The sequence below is a fragment of the Staurois parvus genome, unplaced genomic scaffold (assembly GCF_062004578.1).
Source record: "Staurois parvus isolate SC_StPar_1 unplaced genomic scaffold, SC_StPar_1.0 ptg000203l, whole genome shotgun sequence".
NCBI classification, from domain to species: Eukaryota; Metazoa; Chordata; class Amphibia; order Anura; family Ranidae; genus Staurois; species Staurois parvus.
Window position 1 is genome coordinate 3,408,031 of NW_028317999.1, and position 25,278 is coordinate 3,433,308.

Sequence of the window (25,278 nt, forward strand, 5' to 3'; positions counted from 1 at the left end):
TATACATATCCACTACTTATGGCCCTCTTATTTATTTTTCAGGAAAATTTTCAGAATCCTCCCTCCAAAAGCTATCAGCTGCTGCTCCTTCTAGCAGAAGTGACGCTGCAGTCACTCCTGTAGGTAAGGTGCGGGACCATTGGCAAAACTGTCAGTTTGCCCATCTCAACACAGCACCTGGGGCACATGCCCCCTTTGCGCAAACACTCCTTTTTACAGCCCTGCCTTCAGTTTCCAATTGCCTAGGACAGGGGCAGGAAACCTCAGCTCTCCAGCTATTGTGGAAGTACAAGTGCTCTGAAGCATTGCAAGGCTCTTATATAGAGACAATAGATATAACTGCTAGAGACAAAGGTATGGTGGGATTTGTAGTTTCCCCACAGCTGAAGTGCCAAGGTTGCCTACTTGGGCTAGGAGCTCAGGAAACCGACAGGGAATAGAGAAGTAAGTAAACATCATCAGTTGAGTGGGACTTGTGTAAAATAAAAACTATGCTGCATGGCATTCTAATTCTGCTAATCACTGTCCAGTGTCCTTCAGCTCCTAACTGTCTACATGTTCGCCCAATGATAATGGTAATAAAAAAAAGAAGCTCAGCACAAGGGGAGGGAGGTGTGGGAAATATCTGGGGTTTGCCCAGAATTCAGATTTAGGGACTTGGGGGGCATATTTCTGCTAGTAGTAGAATGGTAGTGACTAGGAATAGGAAGTTTATCACTGGTTGCCTAAACTGTTATATGAGTACACCTTTCTGCACCCCATGTGGAAAGTTGGCAGGAGAGATCAGATAGGGACAATTTTAAAGTGAGTCTGTCAGCCATTATAAAACTACTGCTTAGCATTGTGTGTATTTCCATACATCAAAATATGTTTGTAACTGTGCTAACACCTATGCTTTTAGATAGTAGGTCATGGGAAGGAAGGTTTATATTCTGCTAGGGGATAGACCCATTTTTCTTCTTTTTATCAATGACTGGCAGCAACATGATGTAAATGGACACTGAACTGCTCTTATCCAATGTTACTTAATTTTGGAACTGCTTCTATTCAGTGCTACATTCCTTTCAGAACTATAAAGTCCCTGTTTTTTTTTGGTTTTTTTGGTTTTTTTCTATACTTTTTTTCTCTAAAATGTGTCTGGAAAAGGTGAATCTGAATATAAATCACAGAGTAGCAGTAAAGACAAGTAAAACGGTACTAAGAAGTATATAAATTGGTTTTGTCCATGTGTAGGCTCTGTTGAAGAGCACTAGTTCACACTTTGAACCCCCATACCACACGTTACCAGTGGTTTTGCACCTATAGGAAAGATAAAAAGAAAAAAATAATGTTGTTGACTCGTAAACATGAAAATATAAAGAAAGAACATCAGAACCTGCAGTTTCACAAAGCATACAGCTGCTGGATAAAGTCTATGTTTATGCTGTTCTCATTAAGGTGTTACTAAACCCAAAACAGTAAAATCAGTCCGTATATCCAGTAAAGTATATTCACTGTGGAACTTGAGGGGTTAATCCTCTGTATTGTGTAAAAAGGATGTTTGATCCTGTCTTCTCTGATCTTTCCCTTCTTCCATGTTCCCCATTTCATCGCTTGATAGAACACAGGCTCGGGGAAATTCTGCACATGCTCAGTTTGGTGTGTACTGCTAGAGTTTTTTCTTTTTCTTGGGAGGGTGCATCTGATCAGCATAGGGCCAATCAGCACTGTCCAGAGGGTCAGGGGTTATACAATCTCATAGGGCAGTGAGAGCAGAATGAAAATTCCTCCTAAAAGGTTTAACCAGTGCTCAGCTGGACACTGATTGAAGTCACAAGACTGCTCTAACTGCTGATAGAGCAGTTTATATTTACTAAAAAAAATTGCATTTACATGTTGTGTGTACTGTGCAAGACCACATATAGTGAATGCAGGGTCCTGGGTTTAGTAACGCTTTAAGGTTGATCCACACATTCTTCTTAGAAATACAATTTATGCAAAAATGTTAAGTTAATCAAAGATATGAGCTGACAGACGCCTGATCTGGCTGAGGATGTAAAAATCAGGCAACAATCAGATAATTTACATGACAATAAGACCCAAGTCACCCTTGTGACCCTGCTGCTGGTGACAACGCACTAGCAACAAAAGCAGAGAAATACTGGTTTCTTTGACATCAGTCACTTGTCAGTTGTTGCCAGCAATATGATAATGTTAACATCAAGATAGGTTTAACAAAGAGCTTAGGTGTGCTGATTGTGACAAACAGTCCGATGCCTAGGTCAGGAACTATAGCTAGAGAGTGTTTCATCTACCTTTAGAAACCCCCATTTCCTTTAGAATAACAGGTCTATCAGAACTTGGTTGCCTCCAACTCAATGTTATAGTTCGTAGATAGACAGAACAAGGACTGAACAAATGTGATAAGTAAGAAAATCTGTAGTCCAGAGGCTGGTCAGGCAAAAGGCAGTGGCTGGTGGTGGAATCCTGTTACTGTCCAAGGTCAGGACAGGCAGTGAGCAAGTGTAAACCAATAGATGACAGGTAGGGAGCTAGGTATCATAAGCACAGAGCTCTCCCAGAGTTACTGGGAGAGCCTGAGTATATGAAGGCTGATAAATGATGGGTCAACAAGTCATGGTGGCCAGGAACATGTAGTTTGTTTTGGGTGGGGTCCGGCACAAGATTGTCTAGAAGGGCAGACCCAGGCCTTTCTCTGGTGTTTCCTGTATTGTTGGGAGCAAAGTGGTGATGACCACCATAGTACAAACAAAATACCTGTGACCTTCTTCTAATTTTTTCCATGGGGGAAAACCAAGTGGCCCATATTTACATGGGTTCCTCCTAACACTGAGCTGGGTGCCCAGGCACCACCTGTGGGAGGGGTGCTGTAAGGTCACTAGGATGCTGGAAAGCCATTTTCTCTGAAAGTGTTTCTTGAAAATGTTAATCTAGCCTGATAGCTAACTGAATGGCCTCTTCTAAGGTGTTAGGGCTTGTGATAATGCACCAGGGAGTCCTTAATGGAAATGGCTAACCCTAACCTAAGCAGACTCTTCAAGGCTAGGTCAATCCATCCTCAGTCTGGTAACCAGAGGTGGCAGTCTGAGCAGTACTGCTCTGCAGTACACCACTCTGGGGACTGGGGTCATCATACTTGCACAGCTAAATCCTCTATCAGCTGTGCAAGTATGATTGGGGTCATCATAAAGGAGGCCACGTTCTTTAAAAAACGTATCAACTGAGGTCAGAGCAGGGCTGCCCAGGGATAATCTGAAAGTTCAGGACGTAAGGTCTTCTTGCAGCAGGGAAATTATTATTTATACACACTGGGCTTCAGAGCCAGTGGAGCAAATCCTAAGTTGTTATGAGTTTGCGTGTTCTCCTTGTGATTGAGTGGGTTTTCTCCAGGTACTCTGGTTTCCTCCCACACACCAAAAGACATACTGGTAGGTTACTTGGCTCCTGTCTAAATTGGCCCTGGTATGTGTATGCATGATTGTGAGTTAGGGGCCTTAGTCTGTAAGCTCATTGAGAGTAGGGACTGATGAATGCACAATATATACTGTATGTAAAGCGCTATGTAAATCGTCATTGCTACATAAATACCAATAATGAATAAAATAAAAAGAAGTACAGTTTTCTACTGTGGACAAATTTGCCAAAGCAGTACATGGCAGTGTAACAGTATCAATAGTGGAGGAAGAGCGAAAGCATCCAACTCTCCCAACACTGAGAGTGTTGGAGGGCTTTACAGTGCTCTTTAAAATTCCTGGTTCAAGAAGGTCATGTCCTATCTCTACATCCAACCATTCTCATTCATGTGGACACCCTCACAGTCTAAAAACCAAGCTGTATGACACATACAAAAACAGATCAATAGCGTGGATCTCAAGAGAAGCAGTCAATCAATGTCTGCATTCCTCCATCCTGACTAACAAAGTCATTTAGTAACTAATCATTTGTGATCATGTGTACATCACTGCTAATGATAAGCAAAAATCTTATAGCCAAGTTAAGTTTATATTGGGCACATTTTAGCACATGAGGACTTCTCAAGCACATACATTTTGTGCCTGCTATGGACAAGTTTAAGTTCTCCATCTTTTTTTAATCAGGTAAGTTTTTTTTTTTAAAGGATAAGTTCACCCTTACCAAAAAAACTGCCAATGCAGAAAAAAGGTGCCTGTAAATAAAAACAAACTGTGTCTACTACTACTGTGTCAAACTAGGTCTGACTAAAGTTAAATAATGCACTGGCTTCATGAAGTAATATATCTAAATGCCCTACACCTATACCAAGGGCATTATTCAACTCAAATCAGAGCTACATAGTTTAATTTCATCAACAAATGCCCCTTATCTGCATAGGTGGTTTTTTAGTAAAGGTGAACTAAGAGTTTAGCCATAGGCTCTCCAATCTTTATACTACACTACATCACATACAGAGTTCTGCACCACCTGTTTCAAAATAATAATTCCCACCTATACATTTTCATGCTATGCTTTTCTATAAATTTTACTTCCTAAAGTTTACTTGTGCAAACCTCCCAAAATTTCTGACAGGAGAAAGAAGGACACCTTTTAGCCCAAAGTATAAAGGTGGAGGACACATCACTGCCACGCCAACACAAATAGTTCATATACTAAATTGTTTAGCTAAATGCACAAGTGATTTTATTACCATTACATTTCCTTTTAAAAATAACAAATGTGGTCATTTTTGGGTTGTATGAAAGACCTATATTAAGAGTAGCAACAAATGAAGATAAAAGAAAGACAGGCAGTTTGGTTGTAAAAGAGGCAGAGTCCAAATGAAGGACAGTTGGATGTTATAATGAGTTTCCAAATATAAGGGGATGGAACCACAATAAACCATGTAACTGTAACATACATGCATTTGACATACGTTTTAATGCAGGCAGCTGCACTCAGAATGCAGGTATATATATTCCTTCCCTGAAATACATATAAATTAAACTCATGTTGACCATTTGTGAACTTAGGGTGTAGGACTTACCTCAAAAAATCTGTTCCTCTTCCTCCTACCTAGCAGCAATAACAGGCAGATACCATTGGTCATTACAGTAGCTAGGATTTGCTGTTTATTACCGTATTGGCTGTAGCTGCTCCTGTGAAACTGACATTCACAGAAGTGTCTGTAGTGTCAATAAGAATTACCATGTAACAACATTATACTTGCTACATTGTAATTACTTTATTTATAGTAGATAAATATGTTTTTTCTTAAATGTATTCTATTTTTAATAAATTATTGCTAATAATACAACTGTATCCAACTGTAACGCTTTTAAATAGATTGCACTACAACTGAACTCTGCAGACTGAAAATGTTAGTTCTCATCTACAAGTTTAAGTAATTATTTAAAAAAGCCTCTAGCTGACATAGTGGTCACATGCTTAGGAACCATTTCGATTGATTCCTCATTGTCAATAGAGATTTCCAGCTGTCAGTGACAGCTGGGGCTGAAAACTAGAAGTTGTGTGAAATTTTGCTGCTTACTCTCAAAGGGGAACACATATTAAACTATCCACATTATGGGTGATCATGCTGCCAAACGTTAATAAACAGATTGTGGGTGGGAAGTTACAAGATTCCCATTATAATGTGTGCTTAACTTCACCTCAATGGTGCTTTAAATTCTTTAAAGAAGCCTGTATTTACAAGATCTTACAAAAACTCAATTATTTAGCAGCTGAAAAGAGCATGCATCGGGTCTGCGTTCACCTTACTTTACATCAATGTAAAATGAAATTATTGTGTACACAATCTGTAACATATAATTTCTTATTATTATAATACCATATACTATTAGGTTTGAAATAACATGTTAGTAGCATCATATATGTGAATACTTTGATTTTAGTTTCTAAATATAATACCTGCATGTTTCAATCTGATTTTCTATAATACAGATACCATCATTATAGCAAATATTTTGGCTGCAGGGAAGTAGTTCTCCAGATGATGAGTGCATTGTTAAATTTGATGCAGAGTTGAATGATGATGATGATGAGGCTTTAGATGCCTGCGAACGTGTGAGATTGGAGATGTCTGTGAAAATAACAAACACAGTAGCAAAGCTTTTGAGTGTATTTTTTATGAATGTTCCATGCTACACAGTGTAGTCTTTGTGTGGTTTTGTCTATTACAAATGAAAAGGAGATCAGAATCTACAGTACAGTTTATACATGTTAATCTTTCTAATGGCACAGGATTATAATGCAGGTTTAAACCATTCAAGAGTAAATGGCCAGCTTATTGAAGGGAAAAACAATACATGCTTTTCAGGGTAAATGAATTAAATAAGTGATATATTAACCCTGTTCTATGCCGGTTTATGCACCACTGTCCTGCTGCTCCAGACGTGTGAACCACAACATGTAGTGGGGGATCAGGCATCCCCCACACCCGGAATTGGGTTGGCTAAAAAAAAAGCTGCTTCTCTGCCAGAGAGCAAAGATTGGAGGATTTAGTCGTTGGGACAGATAAGGATTTTTATTGCAAGTGGTACTTTGTCATCACAGTATCCCCCCCCCCGCCCCAGTGAAACCCAAACCAATGACACCTTTTTAGGCATTATCCAGTGTGAGCATATGCTTCAGGACATTAAGATACTGGCACACCGATGACACCATCCAGTATATCCTGGTGCCTGAGTGTTCGTGACAATGGTCAATATATTGTCTGACATAGGCTTGCTATGAAGCTACAATACAAAGTTTGAGTAATGCCCAGGAAACCAGAGACTGAGGAAATATATACTATTGCTTCATTATGTGACATGTCAGGAATTAATGATACTAGAAAAACTGATAGCTCAAAGTTGGCACATCTAAACCAGTGGTCTCCAAACTGCGGCCCTTTGCTTGCTTTTATCCAGCCCTTACTGTACTATATCTATGGAGGATTAGCATTGTAACCTTAGGCTGCTTGCTTCTGATTTGGAACACACTACATCCCCCACCAACCCCTACTCATACTCATATATAATATAATATAGGAGGGAGGGTGTTCTGTTCTTTAAAGAGGTGAATTGGGCAGGGCTGGTAACCTTGAGATTTTCACCACTTCCTGCCGACCGTACACATACAGTATATGCGACCTCTCAGTAGGTGTGCTTTAATGCTGAGCATCCACATACTGTATATGTATCCCTATATGAATACTGTACTGTGCTGACAGCGCGCTCCCTGCACGCACCCAGCACAGTAACCAGCATATACCGGAAAGTTCCCGATGCACACTTGCAATCAGGAGCTTTCCGATCATGTGACCACTGTGACTGCCAAAAACAATGGTCACATGATCGTAATGCCTGCCTCTGCCTCCCAGCTTTTAGAACCTGTTAAAGGGCCAAGAAACAGGAGCAAGAAGGGGTTAATGCACAGGAAATTACAAACTTTTGAGATTTCTGATAGGGCAAACAGATATATCTGTGCCATACATGCAAGAAAGAACTAAATACGTAAAATTGTATATTTAATAGACTTTATTTTTTGAAAAAGCGAACAGACAGGATTTTTAATGCAGAAGAGACATACCAAGTCTCTTCTGCATTAAAGATGCTTACCTGCCTGTCTACACTGTACACTGAGTGCAGTTCAGTGTAGAATTGCGGCAATGCCAAGATGACTGAACTTCCGCGCATGCGTGAGAGTGCAACCATTTTGGTCCCATCAAAGAAATGACCGGCGATCAATACCCAAAAGCTGTTGGGCTGAAGATGTCGGCAGCCAATGGGGATCTCCGAGACTTTGCAGTGCTGGAGAAATGGTGAGTATAACTCTGCTTTAAAGAAAGAAAATAAAAGAAACTTGTATACAATTTAATGTAACTATGAGAACTTGTGTTTTGGTATTTAATGAGTGCCAAGAAAAAGTAATAATATCAGAACATGTTGTTTTATTAGATAAAATTTTGCAGAGCTACCATAGACACTTCACAGAACAAGCATATTATATCAATATTAGAGCAACAAAAATGTTCCTACCTTCTATGGATAAAAGAATAAAAGCATCTTCGCCTTTCAGGAAATTATTTCTGTTCAGCCATTCTTTAGATGTGAAAAGCATAGCTCCAGTGCCTCCAGTCATTTTGTATTGCGTTCCATTAGAGAATCTTTTATTCCATCCAACCAATGCAGGGTTATCCCACAAGTAGCGTGTACCGTTAGCTAAAAGTTGAAATGTACAAGTTTAGATGTATAGAAAGTGTGAGATTTTTAAACAAAATGAAAATAAAAAACTTAAATGTGCTTAAGTGCATGTAGAACATTTGAATGTTTAATTTGTTTAATCCCTACAGAAATTCTTGGATATATTTACAATTGTAATGTCAGCTTCTCCAATATCTGTTTTCCATAATTTTGCTGCAAATGAAATAAGGTATTTACTGTAAGAATTATAGGAGGTGTAGCTGCTCCTGGGTCAGCAGGACTAGATGTGTATTGGAGTAACTAGGTACAACTCTCTTGACCCATCCTACACCGAGGAAGGTCATGTGTCAAATGTAAGCTATGATATGTCTCAAGTACTAGGTAACATAGTGCACTTCTGTCATTGAGAAGTATGGTACATTTTCATATCATTTATTTGTAATTGAATGGGTTTTAGTCCTTTAACCCTCTGTAAATGCAGTGAAATAAGAACTCTTTTATTGATGACAGCTCTTGAATATGGAAATACAGAAAGCATATCTTTCTGTATTTCCATATTCAAGAAAAGAATGATGTAGTTGTTCCAAAATGTTTTGCATTTGCCAAACAACTCTTTCCACAGAGCTTAGTATAATCAGCTAAGAAACGTCAGCCCATGGTCCTGGGGTACTGTGGAGACATCACTGGTGTGCAGCTTTTCCTTTGGATTATACTGGACTATGTTTTGGAGAAGTGAAGGATTCCAAGCCAGCAGCTGATTCCAGCATATCAAGGAAGCACTTGGAAGTGCAGTTTCTTTGACTCTACAAACATTTTCCTTATGCTAGTCATTTGCTTTGGGATAAACAGTACACTTAGCTAGCCTTATGCTGCTCCCTCCCCCCTCTTAACACCTATGTTAACTAATCTGTGTAAGAAAGATGATTATACTTACCTATTTCAGACTGGTGTGGTCCTGTCACATGATCATACCATGCCTGACGAAGGGGTCCTGCATGGACCTGAAAAGTTGCACCTGTTCTGTTGTGATGTGATCTTTCTGCAATAAAAGTTTTGGACGACACTTGAAAATCCTTGGTGTGCGGGCAAACATATGTGTTGATCTGTGATGTTTCTGCAGCACCCATTACTGATGAGCCCTTTTTCCAGGAATGTGTGCGATGGGAATATAGACAAGACTTCCACATGATGTGAGTCCCCTATGTCGGGTAGCATGGCTTCAGGGGGGAGGAAGGAGCACCAATAACTGTTGGGCCATTGAAGCCTATAGTTGATATCACCACTACTGGCTTTACTAGCCATTGTTTGAGCACACCTGCTGACTGACACATGGGAGATCACATGACTGGAGCAGCCTGGAAATAGGTAAGTATATACATCTTTCTTACACAGGTTAGTTAGCAGAGGTTTTAGGAGGTAGGAGGGGACAGTTTTAAGGCTAGTCAGGTGTAAGAAGGAATTCCACATAACCTATTATAACAAAATTCCACTTAAATTATTATGACCAACAGTGCTATATTTTCTTTGCTCCAGTACCATGACATAGAATATTTGCCTTAAATAAATATTTCTGATTACTATACCCAGATACAAATTACAAGCAATCTGAAAATGTCCCTCTTAGTACAACAATCTGACTATTCATAAGTATAAAGTAATTGCGACAGAGTAGTGCAATCTGCTAGAATAGAAAAGTTGGAAAAACTAACAGGCAACTCCTATTGTACTATACTAATTAAGTAGAAATAAGCTAGCACCATGTATAGTCCTTAATGAAGAGTAAATCTGACATGCATATCCTGTGGATGCTCATCATCACAGGTGTGTCTCTGCATACACAACACACACTGCAGATGACTGGAATCCCCCTCCCTGCACACCCCCAGCACTGTCTCTTTACTATTCAGTGGAGATCTCTCCCCCTCCCTGCCTGCCCCTTTGCTTTTGCTATACTGTGGCTATTCCTCACCTGCAAACAGTATTCCCTATGCCCATCCCTGACCATCCATCTTCAGTCCCCTTGACACCCATCTATTTTCCTCTGTTTCCACTTCCCTCAGGCCAGCACAAATCCTCCCTCCTTTTTTGCCCCTATTCAGACCTGGATCCCTCAGTTTCACTCTAATTTTCCTCTACCCATCCCCTATATCCTACTCACCCCCCCTTTTTGCCCTTACTCCTTCTCCCCTGCTCCATGGTTCCCAGCCCAATCCCCCCACCACCACCACACACACAAGAAGCAGCAGTGTAGCAGCTGGGGGGGGGGGGGAGTGCCACACCGATGCACTAGCCCACTCAGTGCCCAGTGGCTTATGGTGAAAAAATTAATAGGGGGGTAGAGGGTGACACCATGTTTTACTGCACCAGGTCAAACCGACCCTAAAGACGCCACAGTTAGTAAGCACAGACGATACCTGTTGATCTTGCCAGGAATGCAGTGTTCCTATCACATTCCTGTGAACTAAACTAAAAGCAAAACAATGTAATGGAGATGAAGGAAGGAAGACATATTTGAAGTCCATCCTGGAAAACATGGCTCCCTATGTAGATACAGTGGAGTGGGGAGAGCTTAGCTACCCAAGACCAGGAAGCGTGTTATTCACAGAATCACTAGGTGAAAATAATGGAAAAAGCCTGCAAAATGCAGTCTCCACATCTAAGAACTGGTAAGCTATAATATATTAAATCTTTTTTTTGTGGTTTAGATACATTTTAAGTTAGGGAAGATGTAGCCATTTCCAGAGAAACCAGCAGGATATGGAAAACTTAAAATCAAAAACATATTCCTCTGTCTGAAAACTACTGAGATGTCATGAAGCAGAACCTATTTTGTTTGTTTTTTACCCTGCTCTACTTCTTTTTGCATCAAAAACTTACATAGAGTTTTATCAGTTGTAATGCTCTTCATGTTTGTTACTCGCTGCTGGGCATCTGCATTCTGGTCTAGGAACTCCACTGTCACTTGTCTCCAAAGACATGGCCATTGAAGAGTTTTATCATTGGCTCCTGATATCAGAAACAGATATGTCGCAATGTTGTAAGGGGAATCTTGAGTAGAGTAGCCATATAATCCAATCTGAAAGGCATAGCCATCTTTAGAGTAGAAGGGTGGACTGTAAATAAATGCACTATTAATTAATTGTGAGAAGTTTCTGATATGCCAAATATTTTGTGGACATTCAGTTTCAGATAAGTTGATGTCATCAATAGAGAAACCACCACTGGAATTTCCACTTCCTCTGATTCCTTGAAATACAAATCTTAACTTATTTGTCGCTTGTAATGAAGTATAGTGGAGCTGCCAATAATGAGCAGGATTACCTGCAAAATGCAGTAAACTGTTAATTATCAATATTATCATACTTCAATTGTAACTATCATCTTGTTCAATTGTAACAATCAAGTCAATGAAAGAATGTGGTACATGTGAGAGTACCATTTCTCTATAGGATAGATCCACAGTTGTCTAATCTTTGCTGGAGATGCTATTCTCATCCAAGCTCTTACATATCTTTTGAAGTTGCCTGAAAATTCTAGCATTCTAGGAAGAAATTCAAAAAATTGTGAACCAGCTTCCTTCAGTGGATTTAGGTCACCATCTTGCCAAAGTTAATGAAATTATAGAAATGGAAGACCTCACTGGCTGTCTCTATGGCTTTCTTCTACTCAGCAACCTATCAGGATATTCTGGCTTCTTCTAGCTCAGTTTAAGTCAAGATCTGTGCCTTAACTTTCTAATGGGGAGAATTAAAAGAGGTAACTCTGTTAAGACAGCATACATACTCCACTTCCCACACCATCTTCACCTTTTTAGTGATGAGGAGGCCTACAGGATCAGAACTATCCACCCTTTCCTCTCTCTCCTTCAATTTTTCACATTAATTTTCCCTTCCCTGTATATGGCCACTATTCTCTAAAACCAAGAGCTTCATATCTTAGCCTTTGCAATCAAACCTACCACTTTTCATTTGAAAGCTTAATTGAATAGCAATTTTGCAAGATGCCAATATCCTATGCCATTGCAAGGCAATAGTATTCAGCACGCAAAACATCTTTTCACTAATATAAATTTTAAAAAGTGTTTGTAGTCAAAGTTTTAAATTATACAGCAGAAAATCTGTAAAAATGCACTCAGAAATGTAAAGTGCAGTCTTCTTCTCAATCTGCCATATTCATATTGCAGTTTATTTTCTTTTCATTTTTTATTTAATCATCCATCTCCTCCAGGAAGTAACTCAGTACTCCTGTAGCGCATTTGCAAACCTCACTCTCGGATGGGAAGTAGCACACCTTACTATGACGTAAGCTAGTATATTTATTTCTTTACTGACATTACATAATTATGTTGCTGCCTAATGGTGTCACCTACGCATTAAAATACTGCTTTCTCACCCACAAAAATATTTTAAATGCTTAATTGCGTGTTATTACTTTCCATAAATAATTTTTAATCACTTGCAATGTGTCTTTACCTGCTACAAAATGTGACTACTCCAGAAGTCAATCCCCTAGTCCAACCCTCTACCTTGCATGCCAAAGAGGAATAACAGAGTGACAGCTGTCAGTCTGATAGGGCTGCTGACAACCAAGATGGAAGTGCTCCACACAGTTGAGGCTTTTACAGGTAAATAGCATAAAATACTTCACATTTAATGCACATAAAAGATTTTATTTAAAATGAACAGTCTGTTAAAAGGGTCTATTTAAATAAGAAATCCCCAATGGCTTTCTAACTGTCTATAATCAAATTGTGTAAACACGTATAATTCTAGTAGGACTGTAAGCAGAAAATGGGATAAGGATAAGAGCAAACATGATAACAAAACTTGCAATGACTGCATAGCAGTTGTATTGAGAAAGGCAAAGATACTACTCTGGTTTGGTACAAGACAAATGCTTGCCCCAAATATTTGGATTGTAGCTATATCCAAAAATGGTTTTCAATAGTTATATTTTTTAAAGATTACAAAAGTCTACATACATATCTACTGTTTGGAACCCTTTCTTTTATAAATTCTGTCATTAGTTTAATATTAAGTTAATAGTAATTTTATCAGCCTTTTGTTATTTGTTTATTTACATGGAATTCTTTTTTCCATGATTAATTTATGATAAGATGACTGTCATGCAATTGGACAACAATGCCACATCAATAGACACCTAGACCTGATGTCTATATTTTTTTCGTGTGCTCTCCATTCCATATTATGAACATGAACATCCATGTTTATGTCTGAAGCTATGCTAGAAGACATCTTTGGACAGTCATACGTGATATAGTGGTCGCACATTATCTGCATGGCTGATCGTCCTGTGATATGTATGCCAACTTTGCTATGAAACCAAGCCAATGCCAGAAATTGTATCTTTTGTTTTGTGATTGTATTAAAAAATCTATGTTAAATATTGTTTTCTATGACTGCATGATTGCTTTTGTTTTTTCACATTTAGGCAAGACTGGAGGTCCAGTTTCATGAAATCATACGAAGCCCAAAGTAAATATTTGTTATGAATTATAACTTCAGAGAATAGGTTTGAAAAGGGGTTATAATTTTATAGATTGGGGGGGGTCCAATAGTTCAATTGTACGATTAACTTTATTGGGTTTCCATATCTTATATATTTCTTGGCTTTGCACAGTTTCTGCATGAGACAGTTTTTGGTGTAGTCCCTTTTAATACTATAGGTTTCTTACCAGATATGGAGTCTACAAATATATAAGTGCCATTGGGGGAGGCTGGTGTATACTGCTTGATCCAGATGTTGAGCTGGTCATTTTTACTACCACGATTATAGTAGAAGAACTCCAGACACTGATATTTTCTGACTGGATAGAATAATCTGCTTTCAAGTACACCATTATAACCAGCATTACCAGTCCGAGTGCTGAAGTGCATAAAATAGCCTAAAGAAGATATGAGTAAAAATTGAATAAACGAAAGCAATTTAACAATGTAACAATACAAGTAATGTAATACCAACACCTCCCCCCCCCCCCCCCCCACTGAAATGGAGGTATGTCTATTCAACTACACACACATAATGTACTATATATAGGCACACCTGCCTTTACACACACACTTGAACTTTAATGGCATCCCAGTCTTAGTCCGTATCGTTCAATATTGAGTTAGCCTACCCTTTGCAGCTATAATAGCTTCAAGTCTTCTAGGAAGGCTGTCCACAAGGTTTAGGAGTGTGTCTATGGGAATATTTGACCATTCTTCCAGAAGCACATTTGTGAGGTAAGGCACTGATGTCAGACGAGAAGTCCTGGCTCGCAGTCTCCAATCTAATTCATCCAAAAGGTGTTCTATCGGGTTGAGGTCAGGACTCTGTGCAGGCCAGTCAAGTTCCTCCACCCCAAACTCACTCATCCATATCTTTATGGAACTTGCTTTGTACACTGGTGCGCAGTCATGTTGAAACAGGAAGGGGCAGTTCCCAAACTGTTCACACAAAGTTGGGAGCATAAAATTGTCCAATGTGTTTTGGTGTGCTGATGCCTTAAGAGTTCCCTTCACTGGAACTGAGGGGCCAAGCCCAGCTCCTGAAAAACAACCCCACACCATAATCTCCCTCCACCAAAGTTTACATTTGGCAGAATGCAGTCAGGCAAATATCCTTCTCCTGGAAACCACTAAACACAGACATGTCCATTAGATTGCCAGACAGAGAAGCATGATTCGTCCCTCCAGAGAACACGTCTCCACTGCTCTAGAGTCCAGTGGCGGCATGCTTTACACCACTGTATCCGACGCTTTGCATTGCACTTGGTGATGTAAGGCTTGGATGCAGCTGGTCGGCCATGGAAACCCATTCCATTAAGCTCTCTATGCACTGTTGTTGTGCTAATCTAAAGGCCACATGACGTTTGGAGGTCTTTAGCTATTGACTCTGCAGACAGTTAGTGACTTCTGCAAACTGTGCGCTTCAGCATGCGCTGACCACTAACAGTTGACCATGGAATATTTAGTAGCAAGGAAATTTCACGAATGGACTCGCACAGTTGGCAACCTATCACAGTATCAGGCTTAAAGTCACTGAGCTCCTGAGAGTGACCCATTCTTTCACAAATGTTTGTAGAAGCAGTCTGCATGCCTAGGTAGTTGATTTTATACACTTGTGGACATGGAGGTGATTGGAACACCTGAATCCAATGATTTGGAGGGGTGTCGCAATAATATATATATATATATATATATATATATATATATACAGTATATACTGTATATACGTATATCTCCAACAACTTTTATGTATCCAAATATCTTAAAAACCAATAAAATGTAATACAATAACTCAATGCCCAGCGATTATTTATCTAGTGCAAGTTAGGAAGTGAAATCCAAAATCTTGAGTTGTCACCAGAACAGCAGTAGAGGGAAATCATCCAGAAGAGTAATTTGCTCTGTGACTAAAAGGGTGTCTTTTTCACTTTTGCCGATACAGAAAGTAAATTTAAGTGGTTCTAAAGGCAAAAGGTTTTTTACCCTTATGCATTCTCTGCATTAATATAAAAAACCTTGTAGTATCATCTCCCCCAAATACTTACCTGGTTCCTCTTTCAATCCAGCACTGTGATTGAGAGCAGCATAGCTGCTCTCTCTCTCTCCTCACAAGCACAGAGGCACCAATGGGAGCCATTGACTCCTGCTGCTGTCAATCAAATCCTGTGAGGAGGGAGCAGGGAGCTGGGCCAAGCCGCGTTGTGTATGTCTATGGATGAACATAGCCAGGGGCGGACTGACCATTTGGGCACTGCTCGAGGGCCCAGGGTAAGTAGGGGGCCCCATGAGATGCCCCTAGTACCTTTCATAGACTTTTTTGGGTGTGGTTTGAGTGTGGGCGAGGACACAGGGGCCCCATGATCCCCTATTGCCTGGGGGCCCCATGAGTTGTCAGTCCACCCCTGCACATAGCACAGCTTGGGAGTAAGTCCGCATGTGTGTCCCCATAGCAAGTAGTTTCCCATGGGGGCAGACAGAAGAAGAGGATCCAAAAGCACCGGTGGGGAACCCAAGAGGAGGAGGTTTGAGGCCACTCTGTGCAATGGTATGGTAAGTATAACATCTTTATTATTTTAACAAAATAAAAGCTGAGCCTTTGCAATCACTTTAGGGGAAATCTCATCAATAGTATACCGATGGGGAAAAAATTTACAGGGATTCTAACCATTCCTTCCTCTACCCAAAATTAAAAAAAAAACTGTATACATTAAACATGCATAAGGTGTGGAAGGGTTAAAAACTCTGTTGGGTTTTTATTGCTATTGATCACTTTACTTCCTAAGCCTATGCCTATACACTGAAGGTTGCAGACTGAGTTTAAACCATGTTTACATCAGTCTGGACAAATAACAGTTCTAGACACAGGGAAAGAAAAGGCAGAGGTAACAAAAGACATGCTTTTAACCAGGGGAGCATTTACCACAAGGCAAACAAGGCATTTGCCTAGGGCAGCATTTTTTAGGGGGGCAGCACTGCCCCCAGGAATAAGGAACATATGCGGCAAGGGGACCAGGTGGGATCCAAGAGAGGCTGTGGGCTGCTTGATGGTTTATGTAGAGCCCGACTGTTGTTCCTGGGGATGTCCAGAGCTGTGAAGGTAAGTGTCTTTCTCTTTGTTGCCTGCGGGGGGGGTATTAGTGGAAGGTTCTCTCAGGGGGGGCGGGGATGCGGCGGGGGTTTTGTTGGTTACTGTCGGGCTCTCTCCGTGGAGGGGAGCTGGTGTTCGTCAGTGTCAGGATTTCTCCGCCGGTGGGGGGATCCAATTTTTGTATTGCCTAGGGCAGCACAAAACCTAAATACACCACTGCTTTCAACTTGACCAACAGCATACTTAATCATAAGTGTCCAAGGCTTAACGTAAGCTATGTAATAGTTTATTATGGACCAGTAGATAAAGTAAGGTAAAGTTTTTAATATACATAATAGATGTGTCTTACCATCACTATTTTTCATATAGGTATGGTCTGAATTTGGTCCTCCTGGTGCTTCGGTCACATGCTGCCAATTTATGCCACCACCTGAACTTCGCAGCATGCCACACAAATCATCAGACTCAAAATGACATGAATCCAGGAAAGTTAGAGAGGAAGCTGAGGAACAGACATAGGTTATCAACTGTACAAATTAGAGAAATTATAATTTTTTTGGAATATATCAAATATATTGTGTTTAAGTGCAAGGTGATACTGGTGCGACTTGTCGTGCAATTTGATAATTTCAAATCACATGACAAATCGCACCCTATTGTCAGCAATTGAAGCGGTCATATCAGTGACATTAGGACTTCGTTGGAGTAGCACCAATTTTGAAAGTAGTGCATGCACTACGTTTTGCAAGTTCACTTGCAACTTGCATAGACATCTGTGTCCTGCAAGTCACACCAGAAGTTGGACTGACATCCAACTTTGAAATTGTGCGATTTCCAGTGATTTCAAAGTCAGATTGGTGTGACCGAAGACTAATACCCTGTATTAAAAGTGTATAAAACACAAGTTTTATATAAATAGTAAAAATAAATACATAAACAAATAAAACATCACTTTAAAGAACTATCATCAGAAGGAACAAAGGCTTAGCACATAGCACTTGCCTCCATTAAAATCAAATCAGTGGATTTTAAATAAGATAAATTCATGTTTTCTGTCATTGCTGACTGTAGCTCCACCCACAGAAGTCTAAAATTATGGGCATTCACATGAGCAGGAGTTAGAGGCAGTACTTAGCCCTGCCTCCTCTCCATTCTGCAGCACTTGTCTCCTCATCTTTCCCATTTAGTACACACAGAGTCTGGACCTGCCGCCTGCTATTCAAGATATTACAATTAATGGAAGCTCTTAGCTTGTGTTGTGAATGATTTCAGCTTGGGAAGACTTCTTTCATTCACAAAAAACGAGCTGAAAACTGCACACACCAGCTACTACATTAGTCTGATACAATGTAGTAGTAACTGGCTTGTGCTGTTTCCAGCTTTCAAAGACTAGTTATCTGACACTATAGCTCGGCAACCCATGAACAGGTTTAGATGGGAACAAGTGTTATGTGCACAGGATCCCCTGGGGGGGGTTTAACAAATTATATTTTCTTTGGTTGATAGTTCTTCTTTAAATACTAATAAACTTAGAGGAAATAAAAGCAACAGCAAACACATTATATTTTCTTTTTAAAGGGGCATGTTTGTGCTAACATTTATGTGCATCCATACATTATATCATGTATAATCCTATACCCACAGTTGATCCAGAGGAAAGCAAAAAAAAAACCAGCAAAGCATGATCCAATTTGCTTCTGCTGGGAATTTGCTTCTGCTTCCTGATTCCCCAAGAGGTTTTTGGATATTCCCTGGGTCAACTTTATCTATAAATGTTAGTATCCAGCTATATTCTGTGTATCCAAGAATTGATCCAGGCCTTTTTTTGAAGCAATCAACTGAGCTGGCCAGAACCAACTCTTGAGGGAGTCTTTTCCCCATTTTCACAGCTCTCACTGTGAAGAAACCTTTCCATGTTTGGAGATTAAATTTCTTTTCCTCCAGACGTAAAGAGTGCCCCCTTGTCCTCTGTGATGACCTCAGGGTGAATAGCTCGACACCGAGTTCACTATATGAACCACTGAACCACTGATGTATTTATAGATGTTGATCATATCCCCCCTTAATCTCCTCTTCTCATGAGAAAATAAATTCAGTTCCTCTAATCTTTCCTCATAGCTGAGCTTCTCCATGGCTCATATCAGTTTGGTTGCCCTTCTCCGTACTTTCTCAAGTTCCCTTATGTTCTTTTTGTGAATTGGTGCCCAAAACTGAACTGCATATTCCAGATGAGGTGTTACTAATGATTTGTACAGGGGTAATATGATATCTCTCTCTCTGGATTCTATACCTCTTTTAATACATGAGAGGATTTTGCTCACTTTAGAAACCACAGCTTGCATGCCATTATTAAGCTTGTGATCTACCAGAACTCCCAGATCCTTCTCCACCATTGATTCCCCCAGTTGTACCCCCCCCCCTAGTATGTATGATGCATGCATATTCTTAGCCCCCAAGTGCATAACCTTACATTTATCAACATTAAGCCTCATTTGCCACATAGTTGTCCAATTAAACAGTGCATTGAGGTCGGCTTGTAAGTTGAAGACATTCTCTAAGGACGGTTTCCACTGCACAGCTTGGTGTCATTTGGTACTAAGTTAAAATCATTGTGAGAACTTTTCATTTTATTGTAATGCACATAAATTTGCCATCTAGGCATTTATTTCTGTTCGCTATCAACACACCTTAGAACTTTTATAATCTCATATGCCTGAGATTCTGGGAGAGTGTCTAACACCCCTGCACCTTATAATTGTACAATATCAAGTATTCCTAGAAATAGGATCCAGTTCATCCAAATTCCTCCAAGCCATGCCCCCCCAAATGCTTTGCTCCACTCCCATGATTAAGCCCTGGGGGCAGGGTGAAACATTTGGGGGCGTGGCTTAGCCTAGTCAGTGGCATTCAATTCATTGGACCTTGTTAGACTGAGCATAGGCTTCTAAGCACTTATCGTGGATCACCAAGTATTTGATGCAAAGTTCAGATCGTAAATTATAAACCACAATACAAAATCTTCCTTTGCCATCTGGCACATCTTTCAAACTTACAACAATTGTAGAGCCGATTCAGTTTTAGGACATCGCTGGCACTGAAGTCAGTTTGCTTCCCAATTACATTATTGAACTGAGCATGCTTTGTAATTACTGTTGCATTTCCAGTGGTGAAAGCTTTGTTGCCATAATGCATAACAGATGTATAATCATAAGGGACATCTAGAAATGTTGATATCGAATCATCATAGAGGTTAAAGTTTGATAATTTGCCTACAGAAATGAAAACATTAAAAATATAAAGTAAAGTAGGCTAAGCTATCTGGCTTAACAATAAATGTCTTTTCAGAACATATTTCTTTATTCCAACATATAACATTATGAATAAGCCCTCCAATATATGGGTATTGTTTAAAGTATAGCTATATTGCAAAAACTTTTTTTTCCCATTTTGTATAAAGTGGAGGATAGTATATTCCTGTCAGGTTTTGTTTTTATTTGTATTTTCTGGAGGACATTTCCCTTCACTTTCTGTCTTGTACATACAATAGGAAATAAGAGGAAATCTCTGTAAAGTTTGCAAATTCCCTCTTAGACAAATGTTACAGAACAAGCGCTTATAGTGGAATAGTTCCCTTATTATTCCTATTTTGCTAACAACCTAAAGTGGTTCTAAAATCAGAAGATTTGTTTACCTTAAGGCATTCTAGGCATTAAGGTAAAAAATCTTCTGTGTGCAGCCCCCAGCCACCCCCATCCCCCTTATACTTACCTGAGACCGATGTTGATCCAGCACAGAGGATGAGAGCAGTATTGCTGCTCTCTCTCTCTCTCCTCGCTGGCTCAGAAGTAGCAGCAGGAAATATTGTCTCCTCTTGCTTTCAACCACAGCAGATGAAGGGAGTGGGGGCGGGACTGAGCCACAATGTGTGTGTCAATAGACACACAGAGCACTACTTGGGAGCAAGCTCACATGAGTGCCCCATAGCAAGCAGCTTGCATGGGGGGGAGCCATGAGTGCCAGCAGAAGACCTGAGAAGAGGAGGATTAGAAGTCGGAAAATATACCATGTTTGTTATATAAAAAAATCCTTTTAAAATCACTTTAACATGTTAGTGTTAACCTCACCTTAAGATCTGGTGACAATAGCGAACAGGATAAATAAGGTGAACTACAAGCATGTAGTTTAATCATTTAACAGGACTAAAAATCTGTGTGACCAATGAGCAATTGTTAATTCTCCCCAAATAGAACAATATTTCAGTGTAAAGTACTAGAATTTGCCTTGATGTCAGCTTTCCCAAAAGTCCTATATAGCAGAACTCAGACTAGAGGTGAGAGGGCCAGTGCTAGGAGCCAATCAGGCTCTGCTGAAGTGCACGTACACAAAAATAGAAATACAAATGGAGAGAACAGTGTGTACAGGGTGCTGGCTCATTATTGTGATCCTGTTCCTTAAGGAAGAAATAAAGGCAAACGTTTTTTTTCATTTTGGATAGTGTGAGGGAGGGTTATAAACCTGTAATTTATTTAGCTATGTGTGTCCCTTCACTTCACTTCCCATTGCCAAAACAGAAAATGAGAGTAAATCCCTCCAAAGTGAGGGAATCCCAGGGTGTCACCAGAACTAGTGTCCCCATTGGAAGATTTCCCCTCTATTACTGTTCTGGTGTCAACCCAAAATGTTAGACTTTTTTTACTTTCACTATCAATGATAAAGGTGTTACAGCTTACCAGACTGGATATTTGCCCAGGCAATGGTCACATAGTCATCACGATCAGAACGTGATTGTTCATGAAAAAAACCCAGTACATGAAGGAACTCATGTTGAACTATTTCCACACTATCACAACCAGATCCAATAGAAAGCACTTGTTTTCCAGTCTGCTGGTTCCCAACATAAGAATAACATCTAAAAGAAAAAAAAATAATAAAGTAAAAGCTTGTCAGCTTTGTCTATATGGATTTTTTAAATACAGATATAATATTTTTAATATGAAAATGAATTTATTAATTATTTTAATAATAATAATAATAAATATTTGGTGATCAGAACAGAAGCTTCTAGAAATTGTTGATGGTATTTTTTGTAATTCTAAAAATAACAATACACTAACTGGGTTCCTGATCTGTTCAGTTAGGGAACTCATGCATTTGTTAGGCTATGTTATCATGTACTTCCTGACTCTGTCAATGTGGCTGTTCCTCTTGATAATCAGCTGCTTCTAAACCAGTAGCAGGGTGTACTCAGTCACCATGAAAATCAGCACACATTGCATCCAGGGTATCCAGCATCTAAAGTGTTGTATGATAGCACCAATAACAACCTATATTGGCTACTGCTTTCCTATGGTAGGGCTTACATTTGCTCTACCTTTGAGAAGCATGAGAGAAAATTACTTTTTCCTTATTTTGTGCTTACTGGCCAGGCCTGATTTTTTAAATTGCCTACCATTCTGCACTTTTTCTAGAAATGAAGATAAACCTTTGGATGGCAATGAATATAGATGCCTAGATTGTTTCTTTCACTCCAGCGAATCATCCCTTTGGGAACTTTTCAATGCAGAACCATGCAGCAAGCCAAATGATGAAATACAAATTTAGCTTTTTTTGGAGCCGGAAGATAGTGTGATGATAGTAAGGTCTGACAAACCCCAAAATGCGCAAGTTGGTAAAAGGCATGCCTGCATAAACATTTGAGGCAAAATCTGCATAAGACTGTTAATAAGCTGGTCGTAAATGAATTTTTCAAAGCCTCTATCGGAGGCTCTGGTGGAGTCTGCTACTACCCTGTCATTAACCATTCAGAAAGCAGTCTGAAAGCAATGCACACTTGTAAGTCTGGCTTTACTTGACCTATAACTGTCCTTTCATACATCTCCAGCTTTGAACTTTATCCACAATTTATAATTCTTACTGTAATGGAGATACACTCATACAAAATTATTACACAGATGACTAAAAAATAACAATCAGTTAACACATTACATCCCTAAGGGGAATTTGCATAAGATCCATATCATGTTTGAAGTTGTGATTTGTGATTTTTTCTGTTCAATGATATGCTGGTTGTCGGATTGTAAAGCCTTATCATGTGGAATTATAACTATATAGTTAGATTAACTGGAATTAGGTGTGTGTCCCCAGAAGTATAATAATACACTTCAGCACTCCAACATCACACCGTTCAGCTATTTAATTGGGTAAGGGTAGGCTCACCAACACAATCTAGAGGGTCAACAAAAAGCTGCTGCTACTGGCAGCCTGAGCTCTCGATTTCCATCAGAACCATGCAGGAATGTTAATCAGTCTCATTTACCACCATCACACACTAAGTGAGATGTCACATTAGTATCAGAACTTGCTGTGGCCACTGCAAAATATACTTTTAAAACCTAGACTGTGACTAGACCTAGGCCTCATGCACACTTGAGCTCAATAACACCTATTTTACAGGTGTTTGACAGTTTCTTTTCAGCCTCTAAATATCCCTCCATGTTAGCATGTGTGTCCATGCATACATAGGCATTTACAGGAGTTTAGAGGAAGAAAAAAAGCATTACTTGCTTATTCAAGAGAGGAGCATTTGGCAAAAAAAAAAACTTCAAAACTTGCCTAAACAAGTGTAAACCTAAGCTCATTTAGCGCTTGAGCATTTTTTTATTTGAATGGCTGAAATAAATTAATACTCTGGCCAATGAAATAAACACCCAAGCGTTTGACATGCCTAAACGCATTTGCAAAAACACAGCTTAGGTGCATTTTTTAAGCTGCTTTTCTTTTTTGTTCAAAAGCCCCAGTGTGTCTGAAGCCTTAAAGAGTGCAGGTGGTCTTAAAATCCCAAGAGAATAAATGGTCAATGTTCATCCTTACCTGTTGGGATTGCAAACATCAGTGAGCTTTTAAGTTGCAATGACTTCTGGAAAGATAAATAGGGCATGCAGACTTACACCTGACACCAATGTGCTTTGGTGACACTGGCTATCTCTGATCCTAGCCTTTAGTCCCAGTGAGAGTAAATCTCCTCATCAAAGACAAAGAACACATTAAATACCTGACATAATCTTTGCTTATTCCCTACTCTATCCAAAAATAGAACAACGTTTGGTTGGAGCTCCAGTTTAATTGGAGCTGCTGGCTGAGCAGTCAATAGCTAGGTATGTGGGCAGTGCCTAAGAACCAACCATACCAGTTATTGTTGGTGTTTATCAGGCCATGTTTCAGTGGCAACAGTGAGTATTGGAACAGTGTGCGGCAGTTGACAGTTTAGCAAATACTTATCTTTTATGGTGAGTAGCGTAAGTGTCATATGCCATTTCAGAATAGCACTGGTGTTTATAAATACCTGAACTTTTAAACTTTTAAATACGTATTAGCTTTGCTGACATGATTAAGAAGATATAGCTTAGCTTTCACCTCTGTTATCAAGTGAAAGGCAAATACACTGCCACCTAGATGAAGTATTGTGATTCTCAAATATAGAATTTCTCTGAAATCTTGTCAATTTTTACTTTTTTTACATTTGCTGTTTGTGCCTCTGCTGGCATGATTCACCCCTTTCTTTGTCTTGTTGACAACTGACCCTGAGAAAAAAATTAGGACATTTTGAGCTGTGATCTGAGCAAAAGGTGACAGAAAATCCTCCACTGGGGACTCCTATTTGTTGGCTTCAGACATATTTTAATCACCATTAAATAAACAGGTGAAACACATATTTGGGAGTTATTTTACTTGACAGAGCTTTGGTATTTCTGCCCATTTGGTCCTGAGATTTATACGGCCTTGGTACATCCTATGAACTGACAGTGGAGAGACAGCAGCAGACTGATAAGATCATCATTCCGTTCTCCCTACTCTTTCATCCTCTCAGCATGTTCTTTGTCAGCACACCTCCAGTTGTGCTTGAGTGGGTTTTCTCCAGGTACTCCGGTCTCCTCCAGTCACTTCAAAAGATATGTTGGTAGGTTACCTGACTCCTGTCTAAATTGGCCCTAGTATATGTATGTACGAGTTGGTGTTAGGGAACTTAGATTGTAAGCTCTTTTGAGAGCAGAGGCTAGTGTAAATATACAATATATATTTTTTTTATATATATATATATATATATAAAGTGCTATGTAAATTGTCAGCTTTATATAGGTACCTCAAATAAATACAATAAACAAATATTTTGTCTAATCCAAGTTACAAATGAATGCAAACAACCAATCAAATGCTGTCAGCCACTGCTATTTTCCCCTGTGCTCTAAGTACCTGTAAATATATATATGATATTTTAAAGTTCTTATTTTCTGCATTTATAACCAAATTTTGAACAGTCAGGTAAACATTGAGTTCATTTTAACACCACTTACCCAAGGCCTTTAAATACTGAAATGTAATTTTTTTCACCACTCCATGGTTTAAAATCAATGCATGTCTTTAACCTGTACCGTTCAAATGCTTTCAGGATCACGCCTTTAGCATTTATTTCTGTAGAGATGAATTTAGGAAAAAAAAACAAAGCTGTGAGTATCATAACTGG

At 39.4% G+C, this 25,278-nt stretch overlaps 1 pseudogene; it reads right to left on the reverse strand.

The window, feature by feature from the left end:
- The window catches only part of LOC149461417 (meprin A subunit beta-like), a 36,266-nt pseudogene that overhangs the window by 1,724 nt on the left and 9,264 nt on the right, over positions 1-25,278 (reverse strand).